Here is a 21,016-nt window from a genome sequence, read left to right as displayed (position 1 = left end):
CTTATAGCCAGTGTTTTGAACTCTGCATCTGGTAGATTGCTTGTCTCCATTTGCATAGTTCTTTTTTGGGAGTTTTGTTCTGTCTTTCATTTGGGAAATACTTCTTTTTCTCCTCATGTAGGCAGCCTCCCTGTGTTTCTTTCTATGTATTAGGTAGAACTATTATGTTTCCCAGGCTTGGTAGAGTGACCTTATATAGTAGGGATACTGTAGGGTCTAGTAGCACAGCACCCGCCCTGGACACCCAAGCGCGGCACTCCAGGTGCTCCCCCTGCATGTGGGCTGTGCACATCCTTCCATTGTAGCTCAACCTTGATTGCTGTTGTACGTGCTTAAACATTATTAATATAACTATACAGTTTTTGTCAATAGGTATTACACCTGCTGATTTTTATGAAAAAGAATTAAAACAAAAAATTTAAATACTTCTTTTAAAATAAATTATATAGTGTCATAAATAACATTATATGAGAAATAACTACATTTTATAAGACAAAAAACATGTAGTGAGAAATATGGCATTTTAAAAATATCTGTTAATGTCTGCCTTAATAGAAGACAGCTGAATTCCTATATCTGTTTCTGTCTCTAGTGGTACATTGTCTTTATTGACATTTATGGAAAAAAATTGAATGTACACAGATAAGCAGTTGCAAATAGAAGGAGTATTTTGATAGCCTTTTCAGATAATTGTGTATATTTTCTTTGATGCTACACCAACACAGAACAAGAGATAGTTTCTTAAAGATCAGTTCTACATGAATCTAAAACACATCAATGAGCATTTCATACTTTCTTTAATAAAAATCTACTTGGCTTGTGTTATACTTGAAATGGATCTTTTACCTATGAATGATTTCATAATATCATGTGTGGTCATTTAGAGAATATTATTTTCACTGAGTTATTCAGACCTTCCAAGTTTTGGCATATTTTATTATGTGGTATCAAAACATCTTATCTATCAACATTACCACCAATCTCATCTGCAAACCTTTATAAGACTAGAAATTATCAAGCTTATCAGGGACAATACAAGTTTCTCAAATTTTAATGTTATAAGGAAGCTCAATTTTATCATTAGCAACAAATATTGTCAGTTGTTTTTCTTGAACTGTCAGGTTTACTTTGTTCATTTTTCAGGAAAATAGCTTCCAAATACCCAAATCTGAATAATGATAGTTTACAATCTTACAAGTAAAAACGGTGTTCCATTAGAAAAAAGTATCTACTTTAGTGCACAACTCAACTATTGCACAACTACTTTTTCTCCAGACAACCATCAAAGTATAGTTTGGTTTGCAGGTACTTTATGTGTACCTTCTAGTTTATCACTCAGAATATTAGACATATGCCCAGGGGCTGAAATTTAAGGAAAGTGATTTTTTTTACTGCCTCATTAACATTTTTAAAGCAAACTTGCTTTTTTTTTTTCCTGTGAGTGCTTGCCAGTGAAGAATACAATGACTACTAGTAGACTTTGGTACTGCTGTTGTGACCCATGCCAAGTCACAGGCAGTTTTATTCCCTATTGCTTTTTAACTGTTATTGTAAATGCCAACACAATAAAAAGATAGATAATGAATTAGTATGATTATGTGGACTACCTGAAAGGGTCTCAGGAACCCTCAGAGGTTGGCAGACCACATTTCTAGAACCACTAATCTACATCTCTTTTATAGAGTTGAATGTAAAAAGGAACAGAAGAAAAGAGTTTATCAGATCAGAATAAGAATGATTTTTTCAGTTGAAATGTTGGCCAACATGAAACTAGAAAATATGAGCAGCTATTTAAGTGAAATAGAGAAATTAGAACAAAGTAGGACTAGATTAAGGCATTTTGGAAATGTTATCACTTCTCATTTGTAGACTGCTTCACCTGTTCTCCACCCTACCCCCTTCATTGAAACTAAGGTGTCAGGCCACCAGGTCATTAGAATTCAAGGACTTAGAATTTGTTGTCTACTAGTCTTTCCCCAAAATAGAAGACCCTGTAGAATATTGTGTCCATTTTAGGGTTTCGGCATCTGCAACTTTTACTCCGTCCTTCTTTCCACTATCATGGGTGGCCTCTTGTTTCCTAGGAGAGGTCAGATAGTTATCCCTTCTGTCCAGGGATATTAACTACCATATTCTACGAGTTCTTTACTGGTGCTTTCTATTACTAGTACTGTCTGTCTCCCTGTTTTATGGTTACCTTACTTTGCATTAGACTGATTCTACAAGATCTGTCCAGAAGATATCCAGTACTGTAATAGGAAAAATAGAGACATTGATTAAGGAAGATAAAAGATACAAGAAAGATTGTACATAGGACAATGATGCCTCAGTCCCCTTCAGATAGGCACCTTGTTTTCCCAGTCACCATCAGCGGCCCCATGGTATTTTCCCAAATCTCAGCAACTTTCTGAAATCTCTGCCCTTTCCAAGGAAATTTTAGTTTTGGGAAAAGCCAGAAGTTGCAGGGCTCCAAATCTGGTCTGTAGGGTGGCTAAGTCACCTGGGTGACTTGATGTTTCACCAGAAAACTCTGCACTAGACATGATGCATGAGCAGATGCATTGTCCTGATGAAGCTGCCAGTCACCAGTTGCCTGTAACTACAGGCTTCTGAATCATCAGAATAGTTTCCCCAGAGGAATGTTCAAGCTTAATGCAAAATTTGATGGTGATCCATTGCTCTACTTGCTTAATAGTTTTGAATGGGACAGCCACACAGTATACATGCTCACTGAATGGCAACTACTGCCCCCACCAACTAGTACAGTGAAGTCATCATTGTTTACTCATGCACATGCCAGTTCACTCTCCTTGGCTGCCAGGTTACATCAATGTCATGCAAATGGTACAAACTCTTCTTTATATTAACAATGGCTGGACTTTTTCTGAACAGAGGTCATTGTATATTGGTTAAGAGCTGGGTGCTGGTGCCTGGCACATATGTACAGGGTTTTGCACATACTATTCACTCAGTGAATATTAGTTATAATTATTTTAATGTTCTTGATTTACAATCCAACTTGCATCTGTCCAGACTCTCCATTTTTGAAGTCATTGCTCTTCCTAATTCTCCAAACTAAGTTCCTCTTATTTCTTGTCTAAGATAACTTTTTACAGTAGCTCTCTAAAATACAGGTGGTTTACTGTGCTTCTGTTGAGCTTCAATTATGAATGTTGGTTCTTGCATTTTCACAACTTCCAACACCTTGAAAGTTGGGAAAAAGGGACACTTTAAAACCCTCTGCCTCCAACTTCCTCCCCACTACCTATGGCCCTTGTGCATCCATTTTTCAGTTAGAAATAGTTGTTTGTTCTTTGTATAATCCTCACAATTGTCTCATGTATTGCCCTGACTTCACAGATAGTAAAATGACCCTCTGACATGGAAGTAAATTACTCAATTGTACCTAACAACCATAGCTCAACCAAGGTTTGATCATAACCCTATGTGACTGCAAAGCTTTTTTTTCTTTCTTCACTATAGTATATTACCAATGGCAAACATTTTCTAGAAGTGGTCTCTGTGATTCTCTCTATGGAAAATATATATACATAAGTGAATGGATAAATTGATCTTTCTGGGATTTCAAGGCAAGTGCCATGATAAAAGAAAAGTAGCATTTTTCACAATGCAGCAAGTTCATTCAAAGACTATTGTTGGAAGGTTGCAATGAGTAGATACTGAGTGTAGAAACTGAGACCCACATTGTCTCCTCAGGAGTAAGGTGCCCTCACACATTATTTTGCCTCAGTCCCAAAATACCTATCAGAGATGTGTGAGTTGCTTGACTGAGAAGGAGATTGGAGTTATTGCAGGTGGGGATGAGGGACAGACCAAATCAACTTATATAACTGATTGAAAAGTATTGTTTACTGCAGGTGGTCTTTTTTTTTTATCACTACTATGATTTCAGTTTGTCTTTAGGAAAGTTTAGACCTGTTCTCAGCCATAAGCATGTTGCTCCCCCCGACCTTTTTGGTGTTTTGGCCAGTCCATTATTCACAGATGTATTCTATGGCTTTCTGTGTGCACTTCTCATGTGTTATGTATATGTAAAGCATGTTTATTTAGTGACTTGAGTATTTCCACTGTATATTCATCTCACATTAATTTGAATTGTATATCTGTGTTGGTAAACAATATGAAATTATATACTTAGACTTACTTGTTTGAAGCATGAAATTACTACTGAAAACATCCTATGTATCAAATTCAACTCATAATTATATAATACTAATTTTATTCTTAATGTTATTTTTATTAAATACTAGAAGAAAACTTTGATTTTTTTTCCTTGAAAAACAATAGTTTATAAATTGTAATTAGTGCACCATTTAGGGGACCCATGAAAGCAAATAAAATTAGCTTTGAATATTAATGTTAATATTCATCTACCAGAACTTTTCTTTAACTCCTGTTTGTCCTAAAAATGGTTCTTATACCTGAATTTGTTTTCCTAAATGCTTTAACATAGCTTACCAAATGTCTGATTTAGTATCCAAAATTTCTCTGTGAAATTTCAGAAATTTCTCTCTTCCAGGAGGTAATAAGGAGAAAGATAATAGACTTTTATTATTCATTATACTTTTATATTTAATAATTTTAAAATCTGATATTTCAAACAGTCACTATTTTTTCTTTAGAAATTTTTTAAAATTTCAGCCCACATTTTTAAAATACTCTGGGCCAAAGTTTCATGTTTCTACCAGAGCAGTGATCATACCAATAATTTCCAGAGCTATTTAATGGATTAATTTTTTTAACTTTGATGAAGTTTTTTTTAAAACAAGTGATGAAGTTTAACATTAGAATTAAGTGTTTACACTGCTAAATTAAGTAAATCTTCCAAAACTAAAATCTGCTTTAGTCATATTATTGAGAAGAGGAACTCAGGTTCTATTCAATGTTGCTATTTCAGATTTTGGCAGTGAGGCAAACTTTTTCCATTTAAAAGGAGTATATGCAACTTATGCAGCCCACATTTGTTTACTGTTTTATATAATGAGTACATATAGGAAGAATATTACTCATAGGAGATGAATTCTACTAGAATAAGATGCCAAAAGCTGGAACCAGGTAGATATTTTTTAGAGATATAACAAGTTAAGCTAGTTTATTTCTAGATGTAGATGAGGAAACTGAGATTAAAGGAAATTATATTATGTGCTCAGGACTGCACTATGATTAATGACAAAGCCAGTACCAGGAGCTAGGTTTTTCTACTTACCTTTCTGGTTATTGAGGTTTTCATATTAGAACCAGTATTTTTCCCTCCATTCATATTCACAAGTGGCTTCTCTGGCCTTTGTCTCAGGAGTGGATAGACTTGAGGCGGGGGCAGGATGAAGAGGGTTGGGGAAGAAGAGAGAGTGTGTGTTTGTGTGCTTCTGTGTCTGTGTGTGAGTGTGTGTGTGTAGATGTGTCTAGACAGGGAAAGGGATAAGTGGCCATTATGTAACTTTCATTTAAACCTTAAAGTTAGTTGGAACAGTATTCCTAACATCATCTATTTTCAGACCTAAGAGAAAGAATATAAATTTGAGAATCTAGGTGCATTTTATGTGAATCATGATGTTAACTATATATACTTCATTCACTCCTAATGTCCTTTGTTTCGATTTCACATGGGAGAGTGAAAAAATTCCCTCAGAATTCTTGTGCAGCCTGCGTATGCGAGTACAATAGTGCCTTCAGAGAAAGGCTATTATTTGTGTGTATATGGCTCAGTCTGTTGGAGATTATTCAGATTATCATCTTTTTATTGAAACTAAAACCTTTTGTCACATTTTAACATCTCTGAATTGGGGATACATCTTAAAAATTAATAGCATCTCATGGATTATTGCTTAATTTTTTTTTTTTTTACTTAATGGTACATAAAGCAATGGTACTTTTAGAATTGATGGTATGGTAGATGGATGAAATAGGGTATCAAATAGTACTGCTTCATTGCACTACCCTAAAGGGGCATAATTCTTATCTGGAACCCCCTGAGTTGTGTTATATATAGACTGTGTGGCCCTTTGAGTTAACCCTAGTAGAGATGATACGGAGGTCCATTTTTCTTCCTTACGTATTTTCCCACATTTGACCCCACAAATTCTGTAGTCTCCTTGCTTACTGTTTGGCAAGTAGTGACCCCTCAATAAATGTTTATGTATTTATTACACATTATTGCAGTCAGTTATGTTCTTTTATTTGCCAAAGCAGATTGAGAGCAGGTTTGAATTCCCTCCAGTACCAGATGTGATATTGAGAAGAAGGAGATCTGTAGATGGTAAACCTAGATGGTAAGTCTAGGCAGTAATAACTAAATGATTGTATTAAATAGAGATGTTAGACCCTAAGTGCCCTAATTATTTGCATAATGCCTTTTACTTAAAAAAAAAACAATTTGACTCTATCAAGATACCTAAAATAACTGTTAGTGTGGTCAAAGCACAATATGAATTATAGTTTGTGTTCTGTTAGTACACCTTCACTGATTTTCTACCAGGTCCCAAGTACTAGATATGAAAGATGGGAGGAGAATAAAACATATAGTTACTCAGTGCACATGAGATTAGTCAGGATAATAAATCAAGATATCAAATGTATCTTGAAACTGAAAAAAATGTATCCTGTTGAGTGGCACAGCTTTGAATGGATCTCTTCACATCTCAGTTCAATTGAGTGCTATTTACAAAATATTATGCTTGCCCTAGCCCTTTGTGAGATAGAGAGATAGAAAAGCCAAAATCCCTGTTCTCCAGGAGCTCACGCACATTCTCTTGGGGAGGCTAAAATGGTCATAAGCAACTCTAATATTAGGAAGATTGTGGTATTTTGAAGCAATTCACATGTGCATTGTAGCAGTACAGAAAGGGAAAACTTATTTTTCAGTGTACACTTGAAGAATTCTTTCACTTTATAATAATATGGCACTTAATAATAAAAATCAGATACTTAAATGGTTATAGACCACATTGAATTTTAAAGTTCGAGAACTACTTTATACATTTTCTTTACTAAATACAACTTATTATTACACTGAGAATCTCAGTATTTTTATTAAATTTATTGGGATAACATTGGTTAATAACGTTATATAACTTTCAGGTGTCAACCTTATAATATGATATGTGAATATGTTATTTTGTGCTCCCCACTCAAAGACTAGTCTCCTTCTATCACCTTGTATTTGACTCCCTTTTCCCACTTCATTCTCCCTCACCCCTGTTCTCTCTGGTAACCACCATTCTGTTGTCTGTATCTATAAGTCTGTTATTTTCTTTACATATTTGTTTTGTTTGTTAATTTGTAGCTTTTTGTTTTATATCCCACATATGAATGAAATTATGCCATACAGTTCTCATCCTTGCCCATCTGACTTCTTTTACGTAGCATTATATTCTCAGGATCTATTCATACTGTTGCAAATGGCAAGATTTCATCTTTTTCATGGCTGAGTAGTATTCCACTGCTCATATGTGTCACATCTTTATTCACTCATCTATTGAAGGACATTTCTCTTGTTTCCAGGTTTTGGCTATTGTAAATAATGCTGCAACAAACATAGGGTAGATAATATTTCTACAAATAAGCATATTCATATTTGTGTGGATAGATACCCAGAAGAGGATTTGCTGGGTCGTATGGTAACTCTATTCTTAATTTTTGAGGCATCTTCATACTGTTTTCCCTAGTGGCTGCACTGATTTACATTCCCACAAACACTTGTTACTTACCGTTTTATTGATAATAGCCATTCTAATAGGTGTGAGGTAGTATCTCATCATGGTTTTGATTTAATTTCCTTTGTAACTAGTGATATTGAGCATCTTTTCATATATCTGTTAGTGTTCTGTGTATCATCCTTGGAAAATTGTCTGTTCTGGTCCTTTGCCCATTTTTTAATCAGATTGTTTCATTTGTTTTTGTTATTGTGTTGTATGAGTTTCTTTATTTGCAAATGTCTTCTCTGTTTGCTTTTTCATTTTGTTGATGATTTCTTTTGCTATGCAAAACCTTTTTACTTCTTACTTTGCAGTCAAGGTCACAAAAACCCCTCTGAGACCAAGGTCCATAAGTTTTATACCTGCATTTTTTTCTATACATTTTATTGTCTTAGGTCTGATATTCAAGTTCTTACTTCATTTTGAGTTAATTTTTGTCTGTGGTCATGGATAGCACTCTAGACTTACTTTTTTGCATGTGGCTTTCTCAGGGCTTAAATAAAAGGTTGTCTGTGATAGAATTATCATTTTCTTTACACTGGAGTCTCTAGTTTATTTTATGCTTAAGGAAGAAAGTTCAAATTGTGGTACATTTCCCAGACTAAGTCAAGCTGCTTAAGACTTTCAGGGAAACTTATTGTTGACATGATTAGGATGAGAAAATACTGTTGCCGTCGATATTTCAATCATCAGACTGAACCATTGCCCCTGAAACGTGCTGTGACTTATGTCCTCATTAACACGGGATGTATGGACAATTGCTCCCACACTTGAAATGTTTGAATGGACTCCCATTGGTAAATGTGCTCTGGCATAAATAACACTGAGTATAATTCACTGTACTCAATGTACTTGTAAATTTTTAAATTAGAAAAGTGAAAAATTACAACATTTAATTTTAATATTAAGAATATCAGCAATGTTAGCCCTGTTAGCAATGTGGCTCAGTGGATTAAGAATATCAGCAATGTTATGGTTGCCTGTCTTTATTCAAATGTTCTAATATATATTAGTTCCAAATTTTCTATTACATATATGTGGAATATATGTGATCAAAAGTATGTCTTTCTAAATAAGAGAAAGTTTATAACTATATTATAAATCCAGTGGTTTGAGTAATTTGTTTTGTGTTACCTTATGTACATCAGTAGATTAAATGGACTCAAATGAGGCTTGATTTGACTGGAAATACGGGAACAGAGTCAGAAGAGGCTGACATCAACCATGTGACTAAACACAACATCAACAGTGAAGAGTGGCCTCTGAGCACATTGGTGCAACTTATATTTCATCGCCAAAAACAATCTATATCATTAAGGACACATGGATAAAAACTAGGGGCAGGTGGAAATGGGAGGGAGGAGGGGAGGGCTGGGTGGGTGGGTTGGGATGGGAGTAAAAGATAGAAAATTGTACTGCAACAACAATTTAAATAAAATTTAAAAAAAATCTATATCAAATTCAGTGAACTGTGCTTGAAGAATGTATGGTTCCTTTGTTAGCTTGCTAACCAAATAATGTTTTAGAGAAGGTAAAAAAATAAAAGTACCTCAGCCAATACATTCTTAAACATTTCATCAGGTATATATTAAACAACACTATGCTAGGCACTTGGAATATGAGAATCAGCAAAACAGGACCCTCACCATAAGAATGCAATAACAGAGAGAAACACTAGATTCCAGATAGTACTTAGGTGGGGGTCACAGATCATGGGGTGAGAGCGGGAGACCCAGGGAAAGTTTCCTGGAGAAAGTGATACCTGAAATATATCTTAAGTTATCAGACCTAAAAGAGGACAGTAGAAGTTCAGAAAAGGAAGTAGGGAGGAAAAGAAACAAGAAACTGTATGAGCAAAGGCACAGAAATGAAATTACTGATTTATAAAAAGTAATACCTAACGAATGTGATGATTTTCAAAACTGATACAGTGATACTTGTTTAGTTGCTTATTATACATCTTCAACCACAACTGGAGTTCAGTTGTTTATGTTGTTCATTTTTACATAAATATTACAAAATCCTTTTCTAATTGGGTTCACAGTATGTGAAGAAAATGGATATTGAACATAGTATCTGGAACATCTCATTCCTCATCCCAATGTTAGATGTACCTGGCCCTGTGCTCAGTTCTCTTTTTATAGTTTTATTAACATTTAACTATTTTAAGTGTTTATTACTAAATACACAACAAATATGTGAGGTTTAAAAAAATAAGAAGATGAACACTAGTACCTTTGCAACTTAAATAGAATTTTATCAGTATTTTAGAAAACCTACATGTGCCTCTGCCAGTCACATCCTTGCCTTTACACCCAGAAATATGAATTGTTTGTTAATGTCCCCTTGCTTTTCAGTGTAGTTTACTAAATATACATTTTTATAAATAGTATTTATTGTTTGGTTTTATCTCTCTTTTGCTTTTACCCTATTTATTTTGCTTTATTGGTACAACATCCATTTATATATTTGGCAATAATTCATTTTTACTTCTGTGTAGTTATTTATTTACTTACCCACTTTACTACTGATGCACATTGGTGCTGTTTTCAAGTTGTTATTACAGTCTAAGCTTCTAAAGAACATTCTTATGTGGTTCCTGGTGCTTATCTGTAGGAATGCCTCTATATTCTATACTGAGGAGGAGAATTACTGGGTTAAACCTTCACTGGTTAATAACAAATTATTCCTGAAAGTAGTTACTGCACGTGAATGAGCCATGTGTCCATTCCTCTTGCTTCACATCATTCACAGATCTCTGTGTTATCTTACTTCAAAATTTTTCCATCTGAAGACTATTATATGTTATCTCATTGTGGTTTTAATTTGTGCTTTTTAAATTACAAATGAGATTATGTATTTTTTCATTTTTAATTTGCCATGTTTCCTCATCTGTGACTGGCTAATTTGTGTTAATTTTGTTATTGTTTTCTTTGTTTTTTCTTATTGATTTACAGATGTTGCTGGCATATTACAAACTACATGTTATCCATATGTTCCACTCTGGTTTATCTTTTTAGTTCTTTTGAAATCTTTTGAGGACATTCTTAACTTTATTGTATTAAAATTTATCAGTTTTTATTCTGTATGGTTCACTCTTTTAATGCCTTGTTTAAAAAATTCTTACCTACTCTGAGATCACAAATATATTCTATATTTTCTTTCATGTGCTTTAGAACTTTTCCTTTTACATTTAAATTCCCATTCTATCTAGAACTGATTTTTGTATTTGGAAGGAAGTGTGAATCCAGTTTCATTTTCTCCATGTTGATAATTGACATGACCCTGTTTACACAAAAGACCATCCTTTCTTCAATATTTGTGTTTTATTCACTAGAAATGTTTTTATGCTTATTATATAGCTATATCTCCTTTAAATTTTTTCTAAATAGTTGTTCAGTTCTCCTAACACCATCTTTTAAAATGGGCTAAAGATAATTTATTCAATAAATGTTGTTGAAAATTGAACAGGTACATGTGGAAAAATGAAATTAGACAACCTTACACCACACACGAGTAAGTTCAAAATGGGTCAAAGACTTAAATGTTAGACCTAAAACCATAAAAATCCTAGAAGAAAACATAGGCAGCAAAATATCAGCCAGTGATCATAGCAGTTTTTAATCAGATATATCTCCCCAGGCAAGAGAAACAAAAGAAAAAATAAATAAATAAATGAGACTACATCAAACTAAAAAGTTTTTGCACAGCAAATAAAATCATCAACAAAATAAAAAGACAACCCACAGAATGGGAGAACATAGTTGCCAATACATCTGATAAGGGGTTAATATCCAAAATTTATAAAGAATGTACAAAACTCAACACCAAAAAAAAAACAATTAAAAAATGCTCAAAGGACCCGAACAGACACTTCTCCAAAAAGGACAAATAGATGGCCAATAGACATATATAAAGACACTCATCGTCATTAATTGTCAGAGAAATGCAAATTAAAATCACAATGTGATATCATCTCACACCTGTCAGAATGGCATTACCAGTAAATCAACAAACAACAAGTACTGGTAAGGATGTGGAGAAAGGGGAACCCTTTTGCACTATTGGTGGGAAAACAGATTGGTGCAGCCACTGTGGAAAGCAGTATGGAGATACCTCAAAAAATAAAGAAGGCATCTACCTTTTGACTCAGCTGTCCCACTTCTGGGACTATGTCTGAAGGTACCCAAAACACTAATTTGAAAGAATATATGCACCCCCGTGTTCATTGCAGTGTTATTTACAATCGCCAAGATATGGAAACAGCCCAAGTGTCTATCAGTAAATACGTAGATAAAACAACTATGGCATCGCCAAGATATGGAAACAGCCCAAGTGTCTATCAGTAAATGCATAGATAAAACAACTATGGCACAATTACACAATGGAATACTACTCAGCCATAAAAAAGAAGAAAAATTACCGTTTGCATATGGAGAACATATGCTAAGTGAAATAAGCCAATCAGAGAAAGACAAATGTCATATTATTTCACTCATATGTGGAATATAATGAATAAACTAAACTAACATGGAAAATGGGTACAGACTCATAGATGGAGACCAGATGAGAGCTAGTAGGGTGGGATGTTAGACGGAGTGGAGGGATTAAGCAAAAACGAAAAAGGACTCATGGACATGGATAACAGTGTGGTGATTCCTGGGAGGAGGGGGAGTAAAAGGGGACTAAATGGTGATGAAAAAAAACAATAAAGATTAGATTTAAAAAATTTATTCTTGTCTGGACTGTGTAGCTCAGTTGCTTAAAGTGTTGTCCTGATATGCCAAGGTTGTGGGTTCGATCCCAGCACATACAAGCATCAGCTAATGAATGCATGAATAAGTAGAACAACAAATCAATCTCTTTCTCCCCCACCATCCCTCCTTCCTTTTCTTTCTCCCTCTCTTTCTCTAAGATCAATAAATTAAAAAATTTTAAATATGTATTCTTTTTCTACTGATTTGAAGTGCTATCTTTAACATAGGTTACTCTTACATTTTTGCTTTTATTTTTGTGTATCATTCTGTATTTTCAAAGGTCTGTCCACACTTGCCAATACCACTCTAATGTAACATTTGAGATTTAGTGTGTGACAATGCCTCAGTGTAGTAATAGCCCTTGTTTTATTTTTCTAGTCTCTCCTTCCCTACACACCAATTTTTGTCTCTATCCCTATCTTTATTAACATGATGTTAGGTTGTGAAAATTATGATTTTTTACATTATGATGTATCTTTTCCTAGAATAATTATTTTACATTTGGAAGCAGGCAAATAATTATAACAATTATTTGGCCTCATAATATATCTATATAACATCAGCTCTCACTGCCAGTCTGTTTATGCTGTGATTTCCCAATGTACATGTGCTTATTTTTATTTCCTAGACAATTGAAATAGATGATGGATTTTAGAAGTAGTTTAGGTGTCGATTTAAAAATAGTGTTGGGATGACCAGTGGGTACAATATGCTAATTGATTAGGTAAGGGTTAAAAAAAGAAAGGAATATAAGAATTCTCTAGGACCTGTGTACTCCATTGGGTTGTAGTGAGAATCAAGAAGCAAGGTAGTTGAAATCACTTTAGAGATTTATTTAAAAATGGAATATAAAATGTGTTAGTGTTCATACCTTTATGAGAACTGAAATTTTAACCAGTAAAATTACTACAGTGACCAATGAGAAATAATGAACCTATTGGGCTGTTTTTTCCTCTGTAAAATGGATAAGTGGGAGGCCATAATTTCTAAACTTTTCTGATTCCATGAAATAATGAAATAATTATTATTTAAATAATCTCTTCTACCATTCTAAAAATAAGCTACTTTACTTAAGATTTTGCACTGGTTTCATTAAAGGCAAAGGAATACTAGCTTCTGTTTTTTCAGTCAGTATATTCTGTCTACAACACCCTGAAATGTGAAAACAGTTAACTGAGATCATCTGGCAAAACTAGTGACTTCTACTTTGTGTTTAGTGCTAATCTTTCAGTGCTACAGAATACACTCTTGATGGGAAAAATATCCTCATGTACTTAGAAACCCTAATATTTAACCACAAACACAATTAATATAAAATATGCTGATTTAATTTTTAAAATGTGTTATAAACATTGGAATTAAAATTATTTAAATGGGAACTTTCTTACCACTGTGTACTTGCTTTCACAACACTTACCTTGAGGGAGTATTTTTACTCAGTTAATTAGTAAGGTTAGTGTATAGTTCTGGGGGAAAAAATGTTCGTATTGACTCCAAATGACAAATATGCATAGTATTAATCTTGCCCATTGTGCTGTATAGCACATTTGCAAATAAACATCAGATATTCCAAAAATAGACAAAATTTTAATTTGTAGGTCATAGTCGTCACAAGGTTGATGGTAAGTTTCAGAAAAATATTAATAGAGGAAAAGCACATTAGTTACTTCAATATAGATTAAGAATGTAAAAAACTTAACTGCTCACAGTCGATTGCATGGAGCAGAAGACTCAATGATGTGACCTAAGCAGAAGGAGCAAGCTTCCCTGGCCCTAAGTGTCTACAGGCCCTCTGCTGCTCATAGCAGCTGGTCACAGGGAAGACCCCATCAGATGTCTGAGCAGGCCAGTTCCTCCCCATCTCACAGATGCCCACATACCTACTCACATCTTCCTGGATATCCTCAGGGCCTTGTCCAGCTGCACTGGAAGTTCTGGTTGTAAGTGCCCCTGCTCTTCAGATATAAATCAGATTTTAAAATAATTGTGACTTTTTCCTCAGTCATAATGTGAACTGGAAGAACTGATGGTCAGCTTCAGGCCGAAGGTCTATTTTTACAACTAGAAAGGGTTGGTTTTCCTTAGATTCACACATGCATATGTGTGTGTGCAGTACATATACATGAGTTAGTATTTTATAAAGTTATGGGGGTTTAAACAGAGTATGTGTGTATGTGTATGTATACATATATAAAAAGTTCTGTAAGGCTAACTTAAAATTATGGGATTTCAAGTCAGAGAAATTCTACTAGATGGATTATGTTGTTCAGTTGACTTAAACTCTCTAGGTATCAGTTGCCTTATCTGTAAAAAGATAATAATGGTAGCTACTACCCAGGGTATCATGGAGACTAAGTGAATTAGAACACATTAAGCATTTAGTACAATATGTAATCAGAGTAAGCACTTGGAAATTTGTTTGTTGCTGTGATCACTTTTTCCATGGGTTTAGGATTTCTTTAAAATGTCACACCTTTTCATTTTCTTTGTCCTTTTGCACTGACGTTTTCACCTAGTATTTTTTCATTTTCTATGAAGTTCTCAGGTTTTAAAATACTAAAAAATGTAGCAGATTTACAGCAACAGGAAACAAATATATAAAAATAGTTTACCTTTGGGACAAAAATTTGCATGTCAGTCACTGTTCAAAATACTATCTCACTATTACTGGATTTGTCTAAGTATTCCTCAGTTAAGAGAGTTTTATAGTGTCCTATTCTAATACAGATTTTTAGAAAATATTTGATTAGGAATTACTAGTAACTAATTTTATAAAGTTATGATGCTTTAAACAGCCTGTTTATCAAGCTGAAGACATATATTGTGTTTTTATAAAATATATGTTCTTACTGAAATGTACCTTTTAAAGTCATTTACTATTTCCCTATAGTATTTTATTTCTACATGTTTCCTTTGGACAAAATGATGATAATCCCATAATCTCATGTTTATGAACACAATAGAAAGTTTAATTTTTCATACATTCTGTATTTTTGTGTTAAGAATAATTTTGTTTTAAATTTAATTTCCAACTTACACATTCCTTTGTTTTATAGCCTCAGCTTCTCAAAGTATCTGTGGAAATGTTTTTAAAATTATTTGTTGGTGTCTTGTCCTAAGACCCCCAAGGTTTGGCCTGTGCTTTCTGAGTTAAGACATGCTCCCAATCTTCCAGTTAGGTCAACCACAAAAATTAAGATATGATAGAAGGTCAGTGGAAGAAATTCATATCAAAACAACTACTCACCGTGTCATTATGACAGCCTGCTGTTACAAATGGCTTCTGCTTTAATTTATGACAATTGCTAAAAGTAATTTAATCTGACAGAGGCAGGGTGTTGAAAGGCTCCTGGAGATGTCATAAAAGCGACCTTTCTGCCCATGTGCTGCCAAAAGCCATTTTTAACAAGTTGCTGAGGAAACAGTGCAACTTCTTTTGTACTTTGTTAATTAGTTATTGATTTGAAACAATGTACTTCCAAATACTCTGAAAGGAGTTAGAAGCCAGCAAGGTCACCGAGTGACAGTCTGGTCCTGATAATATTTATAGGATATGAGAATTCTTTGAAGCCTTTTGTTTTGTAATTCTAAAATTGAGATTGCCAGGTTTACTAAAATGACTACAGTTTTACTTTGTCATTTATCTTTTCAGTTTAAAATTTTATGTGTTAATAATCTGATATTTAGTCATACTTGATAACATGTTCCAATTTTCAGAATTTTCACTTGTGGATTTAGTCTCAAATAATTACATATTCTACAGAAAAAGTGTATGTGGTTTGATTAGTCATGCCAAAGAGAACAAGGAAATAATACTTTAGTTTCAAGAGTAAGCAAGCTAAATATTCTAGAATTTCTTTGTTGGACATACTAATTGATCTCTTTTTTTCAATTTGGATATTTAATTGTAGTTTCAATGATTTCATCATGTTGCTAATAGAAGAAAAATAAATATCCTACAATTCTTTTTAGAAAAGTCTTCAGATTGTTTTTAATTACATTTCTTAAAGCATTTAAGTGCAAATTAAAACTAATAGCCTTGGTACAGATCAACTTGCAAGGCACTGGGGCAGATACAGGAGTGGAGTGAGTTAGGTTAGCTCAGGGGTTAAAAGTAGGGATTTACAACTCCAACCTCCTGTGCTCTAATTCTGAATTGCACTAATTAGCTGTCTGAACTTGAACAAAGTACTGAACTTCTCTGTGCGCTATCCATGCAGTGAGAACCATAATTGTACCTACCTCATAGTGTGATTCTGAGGATTGCATGAGTGAATACATGTAAAGTGCTTTATCAGAAGCTGGTAAGTGGTAACCACCTGATAAATGTTAGTACTATTATTACTGTAAATATAGTCCCTGACTTTATTTTTATTGTAAGAATTTTATATTTTCATGTATGCAGTGTTTCCTCTTTTTTAAAAAAGATTTTATTTGTTTATTTTTAGAGAGAGGGGAAGGGTGGGAGAAAGGGAGAGAAACATTAATCAGTTGCCTCTTGCACGCCCCCAAATGGGGACCTGGCCTGCAACCCAGGAGGCATGTGCCCTGACCAGGAATCAAACCAGTGTCCCTTTGGTTCACTGATTGGTACTCAATCCTCTGAGCCATACCAGCCAGGGCTATAGTGTTTTCAAAAGATAACACATGATTCTTTTCTTGTTTTTTTCATATATTGTTTATAAGTAAATTGGGATTTGTTTGCTATACATGGGAAATATTAACAATAACATGGTAAAGTTCTCTGTGTTTGGATTTGTGATACAATAAAGACAATATTTGCTCTTGTTTTAAAATCAGAACTGTTAATAAAATATAGCAATTTATTTTACCAAAATGTATTAAATTTTCTGTTTGTTTACATGGTGAGAAATTTAGATTTGCAGTATGCAAAATGTTTTTCTTAGGATAGAACATTCTAAAATAGATTTTTAAATTAAATCTTTTGCACTAATTGGCATAAATTGGAAGGTCTTTTCTGTTATACTGTTTCAACAAATTTACTTCTGCACAAATAGACAAAACTTCATGAAAAAGCATATTGTGCTAAATCCTGTTTTTATTTTATTTTTGTTGTTTTATTTTTTTAGTTTTTTAAATATATTTTATTGATTATGCTATTACAGTTATCCCATTTCCCCCCTTCACTCCCCTCCACCCTGTACACCCTCTCCCACCCACATTCCCCCCATTTAGTTCATGTCCATGTGTCATACTTATCAGTTCTTTAGCTTCTACATTTCCCATACTATTCTTACCCTCCCCCTAACTATTTTCAACCTACATTCTATGCTACTTATTCTCTGTACCTTTTCCCCCCTCTCTCCTCCTCCCACCCCCCTGTTGCTAACTCTCCATGTGATCTCCATTTCTGTGGTTCTGTTCCTGTTCTAGTTGTTCGCCTAGTCTCTTTTGGGTTTGCTTTAGGTGTGGTTGTTCATAATTGTGAGTTTGCTGTCCTTTTACTATACATGTTTTTTTTTTATCTTCTTTTCTTAGATAAGTCCCTTTAACATTTCATAAAATAAGGGCTTGGTGAAGATGAACTCCTTTAACTTGACCTTATCTGAGAAGCACTTAATCTGCCCTTCCATTCTAAATGAAAGCTTTGCTGGATAGAGCAATCTGGGATATAGGTCCTTGTCTTTCATGACTTGGAATACTTCTTTCCAGCCCCTTCTTGCCTGTAAGGTCTCTTTTGAGAAATCAGCTGACAGTCTCATGGGGACTCCTTTGTAGGTTACTGTCCCCTTATCTCTTGCTGCTTCTAGGATTCTCTCCTTCATTTTTACCTTGGCTAATGTAATTATGATGTGCCTTAGTGTGTTTCTTCTTGGGTCCAACTTCTTTGGGGCTCTCTGAGCTTCCAGGATTTCTTGGAAGACTATTTCCTTTGCCAGAATGGGGAAGTTCTCCTTTATTATTTGTTCAAATACGTGCTCAATCTGTTGCTTTTTCCCTTCCCCTTCTGGTACCCCTATAATTCAGATGTTGGAACGTTTAAAGATGTCCTGGAGGCTCCTAAGCTTCTCCTCATTTTTTTGAATTCTTATTTCGTCATGCTTTCCTGTTTGGTTGTTTCTTTCTTCCTTCTGGTCCACTCTATTGTTTTGAGACCCAGTTTCCTTCCCTTCACTATTGGCTCTCCTTGCATCTTCCTTCATCTCTTTTATGGTAACCTGCATTTTTTTCATCTAATTTGTGCCCAAAATCAACCAATTCTGTGAGCTTTCTGATCACCAGTGTTTTGAATTGTGCATCTGATAGATTGGCTATTTCTTGGTCGCTCAAAAGTATGAGTCCTGGGGGACTGATCTGTTCTTCTGTTGGACACATGACTCTCTCCCTGTCTCTCCTTTTTTTTTTTTTTTTCCGGTCTGGTCGCTCTTGTTACAATGAGGGGCGAAGCCTTAGGTGTTCATCGAGGCTGGGCACCCCAGTCGCTAGATTGTGACGTTGTATGTGGGGGCGGGAGCGGGGACGGGGATGAGATGGAACAATAGTGGTATTTCTGTTCTCCTGGGATCTCAGTCCCTTCTCTGGTATCCTGGGTTGCCAGCTCTGCCCTGGTCCACAATCGCCACCTCACTGGGTCCGCCAGCTGCTGCTTGCATACTCAGGATCCACCCCTGTGATCTTGTGAGCCCCGGATGGCTTATGCACTGAGTTCACACCAAGGTCTCCCCGGCCTCTGCGAGCAGCTGACCTGCGCCCGCCCAGCTCCTCCTCTCTGCTCCTCCTACGAGCCTGGATGAACGGGTCTACTTCAACTTCTTGGCTGTCCGACTTCCATTCAGATAAATTCTCTGTCAGTTCTGGGTGTTATTCTGGCTCCAAATTGTTGTTCTAATCTTTGTTGTGCATGGAGGTACGGTGCATCCACCTATGCCTCCATCTTGCCGGAAGTCCTCAGCTTACAATTTCAAAATGTGTGACGCAAGTGTATTTCAGTGCCGGTTGGACTCTCAAATATCCCAATCTTGCCAGCCTCCAACGCTTGGTAGAGCTCTGCCATGAAGTCTTCCTGGATGGAATAGGGTGTGAAGGGAAAAGGGAAATGGATGCCACCAATCTCCTGGGTTTTATCAGCCATCATCCCCGGAGTTTGCCCTTTCTCACTTCATTTCTCCTCATCCTAAGCTTTGTTACCACGCCGCACCGCACTCACCCTATTTTCCAGAACAGCTTTGCTTCAGGGAAGGCTGATGAGGCAGCAGAGCGAACATAGGTGAATTCAGAATCGCCCGTTTTTATTTTAGTAAAAATTGTTTAACATGTCCATTAATGAGAACATGCATATCAAAGTACTTATATTTGTAACTATTAATTGACTAAATAAATTATTAAACATTTGAAGCAGCTATAATGCCTATAGTTTGCTGGATGTAAAGAAAAGGTTGCTCTCACACAGCATGATAGGAATATGAGAGAGCAGTCTAGTAACATAAAATTTAAAAATACATAAACCTTTCTTTCCAACAGCTCTATTTCCAGGAATCAGTCTTATTGAAGTAAAACCATTTCTGTAAGAGCAAATCTATAAGAGCAATAGTTTAAAAATATCAATTGAAAGCCAAAATTTAATATCTAGATTTAAAATCATAAGATGGAATAAACCTTTAATAAATGAATTCTAGAAGTGCTACCTTCTCTTCATTTTTGAAGCCTCAAATACTACTTAAATTCAAAATGTTCACAAATTAGAATATCCAAGTTTGTTAGAAGGAATTAGGTCTTGTTACAGTACATACAGATATTATTATAATATGTTTGAACTAATATAGTTGTACTAGTATATTTTAAGGTATTTTCAGAAGCTGGTTTATGACCAAATAAGTAATTATTTCAAGTATTTAAATAACTTAGTTACATCTTTGTAATATATCCTGACAGAAATTAAACATCTATTATGTGTTGTTTGCCGGGCTTCTTACTTTATATCAGTTCAGCCTCCCTATAGGAGGACAACCCCGATTTTCTTTGTTCGCAAAGATTTTACTCTATGGTATCAAAAACAGTATTAGAGTTCTCTCAGAGTAACTTCCCATTTACAAATGAGGAACGTTAGCATCCAAGATGGTAGTAAAGCACTCAGAGTCATGAAACTCATTAAGTGGCAGTGTCTGGATGAGAAGAGGCTTCTCATTTGTTGAGGGGGAGAGGGAGGGAGGGAGGGAGGGAGACGCAGGGAGAGGAAGAGAGAATGAGAATATGTTGTCTCTGGCAATTGTAAATAATCTTTCCATCTGGTTAACATGTGTCTTACAAAGCAGGGATATCAAATCAAAAGCATTTACATTTGATTTACTGATGTCTAACAGTAATTGTCCTGCCTACACAAAAGCCTAAGCTCCCCAAGGCCCCCAGGAAATAACATGCTTCCCTGAAGATTATCTCCCTTCCTCCTTCCCCTAAATTTCTATGAAATGTGCTATATAATGCCTTACTTTTGTAGATAGAGCACACTGGAAATAACTTAACCTTTACTTGATGACCCAGTGTCAACATTTGAGTTTTGCTAATGTTGTAAGTATAGCTTTAGAT

The 21,016-nt window shown here is 35.0% G+C and overlaps 1 protein-coding gene across 5 annotated transcripts in view; it reads left to right on the top strand.

The window, feature by feature from the left end:
• Nucleotides 1–21,016, top strand: part of FAM172A (family with sequence similarity 172 member A) — a 410,616-nt gene that overhangs the window by 171,584 nt on the left and 218,016 nt on the right. The window lies entirely within an intron of this gene.

Source organism: Phyllostomus discolor, chromosome 3 (genome assembly GCF_004126475.2).
Source record: "Phyllostomus discolor isolate MPI-MPIP mPhyDis1 chromosome 3, mPhyDis1.pri.v3, whole genome shotgun sequence".
NCBI classification, from domain to species: domain Eukaryota; kingdom Metazoa; phylum Chordata; class Mammalia; order Chiroptera; family Phyllostomidae; genus Phyllostomus; species Phyllostomus discolor.
This window is presented reverse-complemented; position numbering and strand designations above follow the sequence as displayed.